The following is a 9,006-nucleotide window of genomic DNA, read 5'->3' as shown; positions in this document are numbered from 1 at the left end:
AGTTTGTGAGCGTCTGAGCTGAATCCACAAGTGAGAGGTTTTGCTCCTCTCACAATCCGCCCACATCTTCCCGCCCCTTGCAAGGAAAGGAGTTTCTCCTGCCTCGTTTTGACTGTTTCCACCAGCAAACCCCGAAGCCACATGATTTAGGGTGGCCATTTCCACAACACTGAAAAAGGATGACACTTTTTGGCATATAGTAAGGAGAGAAAAATCACAATACTCTACAAATTTGACTAGGGTAGCCCGGTTTTTAGGCTTCTAATGTATTTGGATTGTTTTTTTTAGTGTGATGCAGTTTTTTCCCCCACAATTATATATTACTCTCTTCCCTTTTATTTATCATGCACTATATTTCGCTTTGTTGTTAAGCACTTGGAGGACCGAGACCTGCGTTTTTTGTAAATTGATTTGAAATGTAAATCAAAGTTAGTTTGCAAATAATGAAACATTCATTTGCCCCTTCCAGTCAGGAAGGATTTGACGTCCAGCGCCGTCAATGGCAGCCAATGAGTTAAATGTGTTCCTTTAACCCTCTGGTACATAGTGGTCACTACAGTGGACAGCTACTGAAATGTACCTTTCTCTTTAATGGCCTTTTCACACTCACGTTAGCCAAGCGTGAAAAGCGGTCCACGGCAAGCTCTGTCAGGAAGTGAAAAACGGCAAACATATTTACTAATGTCCCAAGCACCAATGCGTTTATTTTTATCTTTTTGCACAAGAAAACAGCAACTTAACCAATTTCAAGGAGTAGGGTACAATACAATAGCGGTTTGAAGAGTTTTACTAGTTTCGGTGAGCATACATACATGCATACACATCTATGGAGAAATACATACATACATACATATCTAAGAACCCAAGCATACTGTACATAAATAGCTATGGACCCATACATACAGTATATACATATCCATGAACCAATACATAACATACATACAAACATACATATTGATGGACCCATACATAACATACATACTGTACATACAAACAAACATATGTATGGACCCATTCATTCATACATACAAACATATCTATGGACCCATACATAACATAAATACATACATATCTATGGACCCATACATAACATAAATACATACATATCTATGGACCCATACATACATGGTGTACATACATACATATCTATGGACCCATACATAACATACATACTGTACATACATACATACATATTTATGGACCCAATATATACATACTACTGTTCATACATACAAACATACATATCTATTAAGGGTGTAACGGTACATGTATTTGTATTGAACCGTTTCGGTACGGGGTGCTCGGTTCGGAACGGAGGCGTACCGAACGAGTTTCTGACGTAATGTAACCCTTACTTTTCGAGGCTGTGAGTCGATCGGGTTACAGTTTCTTTGTGTAGATTATATTTACTCAGTCTTCTCTACTATAATGAGGACCAACATGGTAGGACAGTATATAACCCACAAACGTCAACGACACGACAAGGTGGCCGCCGCGAGAACGCAGTGAAACGCAGGCGTTAAAGTCAATCAGCCAATCCACACCAGTCGCAGTGCAGCCAGGTGTTTGACGCGTCCCAGAAGCAGATCAACGCAACGCACGCGAAAAGAACGGCACAGTTTATTATTTGACGCGGCCCTCCTGCGTCCGATCCAGCTAGGATCGGGCAGACCGGAAGTCACTCGTGTAAAAATACGGTGGATCCGGTCGATTTTCAAACTAATATGCATTCGTAACTAGATTGCATATTAGTTTAAATCACGTCATTTTCAAAGTATCGGAATCGGCAAAAAAATATCGGCCATGCCTTTTTTAATATACTGTATATATATATATATATATATAATTTTTTAAAAAATCGTTTTCTAATTGTATTTAACGTTACAGACATAATATGTTACACTCATCCAGCGTCTTTAGTTTAGGCTTAAGGTAGGGTTATCAAATATATCCCGACAACGGTGGTAATTAATTTTTAAAAAAATGTATCACGTTAAATATTTAACGCAATTAATGCATGCGTTGCACGACCCATTCACGCATTGTCGCGCTCAATCTGTAATGGCGCCGTTTTACCCATTTAGAGAGATAAAAGGCAGCGTAAAATGAGTAGAGTGAATTTTGACAGCCTTTGGAACCTTTTTTTAATAGGCTAAAGCCTTACAATCCCTCTCCCTACGATTAGAAATATCATGGGAAGCAATGTGGGGCAGCAATTGATCTTTTTCTTAACACCTTATGTTATTTCCCAACGCAGAGAAGATATATCCATTGGTAGCACTACGCACAGTCATGGTTCCACTTCCCATCATGCATTTGGGTTGAATAGCTACAGTATCATTTACTGAAAGCTCAACAAATACACTAGATGACAATATTAAGTCACAATATACAAAGACACAAGTCTTTCTATCTGTGGATCCCTCTCACAGAAAGAATGTTAATAATGTAAATGCCATCTTGAGGATTTATTGTCATAATAAACAAATACAGTACTTATGTACTGTATGTTGAATGTATATATTCGTCTGAGTTTTATTCATTTTTTTTCTTAATGCATTGCCAAAATGTATATGATCGGCAAAAATTATCGGGAATGATTGGAATTGAATCGGGAGCAAAAAAAAGCAATCGGATCGGGAAATATCGGGATCGGCAGATATTCAAACTAAAACAATCGGATCGGGAGCAAAAAAACATGTTCGGAACAACCCTAATCGTAACCCACTTTTTGAGTCCATCAGATCTCTTGAGCGGTAGATCGGGGCACCGTTGACTTGTCTTTGTTTATTTACAGCTGTCTTCTCTGCTATAATAATAACCAACATGGTTCAATTCAAAACCCTCCTACCACAACAAAACAAGTAGTAACTAATATTCACATAAAGTTATACAACATAAAATATACAATATAAATGAATACTACATCACATTTGTAAAATATAAACACATAATAAATAATAGCCCATTTAAATAAAATTAAATGAGCTAAAACACCTGTAATTAAATGAGAATAATACACTGATCCTGCTTACACAATTAAATTTATTAATTTATGTGTGGCGCTTTAACTTGAGAAAATCCAACAATAAAGCTTTTGAAAACCGTTCATAAGAAAAAAAAATGTTTCATTGAGGCATTTCATTTCAGAAAGAAAGCTGACCAATAAGCTAGGTCTGAAAGGCAAATTGTTGTTGGATTATTATCTTTAAATACCCGCTACTTTTGAGCAGAATTCTAGCTTTGTATAGGCTAATGTTCCTCATGTTGAAAGCACAAAGGTGTGTAATAAACAACTAGCACATTTATATTTTGCATTTTGTTTTCTTACTGTACGGAAAATGAACCAAACCATGACCTCAAAACCGAGGTACGTACCGAACCGAGATTTTTGTGTACCGTTACACCCCTAATATCTATGGACCCATACATACATGCATACATACATACATACATACATACATATCTAAGGACCCCTACATAACATACATACTGTACATACATACATACATATATTTATGAACCTCTACATACCACTGAACATACATACAAACATACATATCTATGGACCCATAGAAATGGATCATTCATTCATACATACATACATACATACATATCTATAGACATACATACCGTACATACATTCATATGTATCTAAGGACCCAAGAATACTGTACATACCCAAGAATACTGTACATACTTATATACATATTTATGGACCCATATATACATACATACTGTGCATACATCCAAACACACATCTTTGGACCCATACATACATACAGTACATACATACATACTGTACATACATATCTATGGACCCATACATAACATTCGTACTGTACATACTGTATAAATACATACATACTGTACATACATAGCTATGGACCCATACATACTGTACGTACGTACATACATACATACATACATATCTATTCACCCATACATACTGTACATACATACATACATACATACATACATATTTATGGACCCATACATACAGTACATACTTATCCATGGACCGATACTTAACATACATATAAACATACATATTGATGGACACATACATACTGTGCCTAAATACAAACATATCTATGGACCCATACGTACATACAGTACATACATATCTATAGACCCATACATACAGTACATACATACATATTTTTGGACCCATATATACATACATACTGTGCATACTTACAAACATACATACATACATATACTATATGGACCCATACATACATACATACATACATGAATACATATCTATGGACCCATACATACTGTTTATACATAAATATCTATGGACCCATACATACTGTACATACATATTTATGGACACATACAAACATACTATATACAGTGGGGAGAACAAGTATTTGATACACTGCCAATGGGTTTTTCCATTGGCAGTGTTCTCCCCCCTGTATAAATACAAACATCTATGGACCCATACATGCACAGTATACATGCATATCTTTGGACCTATACATACTTTGCATACATACTGTACATACATACATACATATACATGGATCCACACATACTGTACATACATATCTATACATACATATCCATGGACACATACATACATACATACATACATACATACATACATACATACACACATACAGTGGGGAGAACAAGTATTTGATACACTACCAATGGGTTTTCCCATTGGCAGTGTATCAAATACTTGTTCTCCCCACTGTATCTATGGACCCATACATACTGTTTATATATACATATCTATGGATCCATACATAACATATATACATATCTATGGACCCAAGAATACTGTACATATATTCATATTTATGGACCCATATATACATACATACTGTGCATACAAACACATCTATGAATCCATACATACATACTGTACATACATATCTATGGACCCATACATAACATTCATACTGTACATACTGTATAAATACATACATACATACTGTACATACATAGCTATGGACCCATACATACTGTACATACATAGCTATGGACCCATACATACTGTACGTACGTAAGTACATACATACATATTGATCCATTCATTCATAATACATACATAGCTATGGACCTATACATACAGTTCATACTTATCCATGGACCGATACTCAACATACCTACAAACGTACATATTGATGGACCCATTCATAACATACTGTGCATGCTGTGCATACATACAAACATATTTATGGACCCATACATACTGTACATACATACATACATACATACATATCTATGGACCCATACATTACATACGTACATACATACATACATATCTAAGGACCCATACATTACATACGTAAAACGTGTTTCCTTTTCACAGATTAGTCGTCCTGGTCCCTTTGCAGAAAAACAGCCCCAGAGCATGATGTTTCCACCCCCAGTCTTCACAGAGGGTATGGTGTTCTTCGGATGCAATTCAGTATTCTTTCTCCTCCAAACACGAGAACCTATGTTTCTACCAAAAAGTTCTATTTTGGTTTCCTCTGACCATAACACATTCTCCCAGTCCTCTTCTGGATCATCCAAATGCTCTCTAGCGAACCGCAGACGGGCCTGGACGTGTACTGGCTTAAGTAGGGGGACACGTCTGGCAGTGCAGGACTTGAGTCCCTGGCGGCGCATTCTGTTCCTGATGGTAGCCTTTGTTACTGTGGTCCCAGCTCTCTGTAGGTCATTCACTAAGTCCCCCCATATGGTTCTGGGATTTTTCTCACCATTCTTGTTATCATTTTGACGCCACGGGGTGAGATCTTGCATGGAGCCCCAGATTTAGGGAGATTATTAGTGGTATTGTATGTCTTCCATTTTCTAATAATTGCTCCCACAGTTAATTTCTAGGATACATGCATATCTTTGGACAACAAGTATACTGTGGATACAAACAAATATATCTATGGACCCATACATACATACATACATACATACTGTACATTACATACATACATACATACTGTACATTACATACATACATACATACATATCTATGGACCCATACATACTATTTATACATACATATCCATGGACCCATACATACTGTACATACATATCCATGGACCCATACATACTGTACATACATATTTATGGACACATACATCCATACTATATATAAATACAAACATATGTACCTATACATACAAACATAGATATGGACCTATACATACTGTACATACATACATACATATCTCTGGACCCATCCATACTGTTTATACATACATATCTATGGACCCCTACATAACATACATTCATATCTATGGACCCATTCATAACATACACACTGTGCATACATACAAACATTTGTACGGACCCATACATACTGTTTATACATACATATCCATGGACCCATACATACTGTACATTCATATTTATGGACACATACATCCATACTATATATAAATACAAACATACTGTATCTATGGACCCATCAACACTGGCTATACATACATATGGACCCAATACATATCAATGGACCCATACATAACATACATACTGTACATACATACAAACATATGTATGGACCCATACATACTGTTTATACATACATATCCATGGACCCATACATACATACATACATACATACATATCTATAGACACATACATACTGTACATACATTCATGTGTATTTATGGACCAATACAGTATATTCATACATACTGTGCATATATACATACATATCTGTGGACCCATACATACATACATACATACATACATACATACATGCATACATACTGTATATACATTCATAAATATTTATAGACCCATACATAGATACTGTATATAAATACTGTACAAACATATCTATGGACCCATTCATAACATACATACTGTACATACAAACATATGTACGGACCCATACATACTGTTTATACATACATATCTATGGACCCATACATACTGTACATACATATTTATGGTCACATACATCCATACTAAATTTGAATACAAACATATCTATGGACCCATCAATACTAGTTATACATACATATCCATGGAGCCATACATACTGTACATAAATATCTATGGACACATACATACATACATATCTATACATATTTATGGACCCATTAAGTATATACATACATACTGTGCGTACATACAAACATACATATCTATGGACCCATACATACATGCATACATACATGCATATCTATAGAGGCATACATACTGTACATACATTCATAGATATTAATGGACCCATACAGTATATTCATACATACTGTACATACATACGTATCTATGGACCCATACATGCATAGTGTACATGCATATCTTTGGACCAATACATACTTTACATACATAAATACATACATATCTATGGACCCATACATCACATAGGTACATGTATACATACATAAATACATACATACATATCTATGGACCCATACATTACATACATACTGCACATACATACATACATTACTATGGACCCATAAATCACATACATACTGTACATACATACATACATACATACATATTTATGGACGCATACAGTATATTCATACATACTATGCATACATACAAACATACATATCTATGGACCCATACATACATACATACATACATACATACATATCTATGGAGCGATCCATACTGTACATTAATACATACATACATACCTATCTATGAAACCATAGATACTGTACATACTGTACATACATACATATCTATGGAGCCATCCATACTGTACATTAATACATACATACATACCTATCTATGAAACCATAGATACTGTACATACTGTACATACATACATATTTATGGACCCATACATCCTGTACATACATACATACATACATACATACATACATACATACATGCGTTCATATCTATGGACCCATACATACATACATACATACATACATGCGTTCATATCTATGGACCCATACATACATACATACATACATACATACATACATAAATACATATCTATGCACCCATACATCACATACAGTACATACTGTACATACATTCATACATATTTATGGACCCATACAGTATATCCATACATACTGTGCATACATACATATCTATGGACCCATACATTACATACGTACATGTATACATACATACATACATACATACATACATACATACATATATATCTATGGACCCATACATGACATACATACTGTACATACATACATACATACATACATACATATTTATGGACCCATACAGTATATACATACAGTAGGGAGAACAAGTATTTGATACACTGCCAATGGGAAAACCCATTGGCAGTGTATGTATGTATTTATGTATGTATGTATGTATGTATGGGTCCATAGATATGTTTGTTTGTGTCCACGGTATGTACAGTGGGGAGAACAAGTATTTGATACACTGCCAATGGGTTTTCCCATACAAACATACATATCTATGGACCCATACATTACATACATACATGTATATATACATACATTTCTATGGACCCATACATCACATACATACTGCACATACATACATACATTACTATGGACCCATAAATCACATACATACTGTACATACATACATACATACATACATACATATTTATGGACGCATACAGTATATTCATACATACTATGCATACATACAAACATACATATCTATGGACCCATACATACATACATACATACATATCTATGGAGCGATCCATACTGTACATTAATACATACATACATACCTATCTATGAAACCATAGATACTGTACATACTGTACATACATACATATCTATGGAGCCATCCATACTGTACATTAATACATACATACATACCTATCTATGAAACCATAGATACTGTACATACTGTACATACATACATATTTATGGACCCATACATCCTGTACATACATACATACATACATACATACATACATACATACATGCGTTCATATCTATGGACCCATACATACATACATACATACATACATGCGTTCATATCTATGGACCCATACATACATACATACATACATACATACATAAATACATATCTATGCACCCATACATCACATACAGT

Source organism: Corythoichthys intestinalis, chromosome 22 (assembly GCF_030265065.1).
Source record: "Corythoichthys intestinalis isolate RoL2023-P3 chromosome 22, ASM3026506v1, whole genome shotgun sequence".
NCBI lineage: Eukaryota > Metazoa > Chordata > Actinopteri > Syngnathiformes > Syngnathidae > Corythoichthys > Corythoichthys intestinalis.
The sequence above is the reverse complement of the archived record's forward strand: the minus strand, read 5'-3'. Positions refer to the sequence as shown.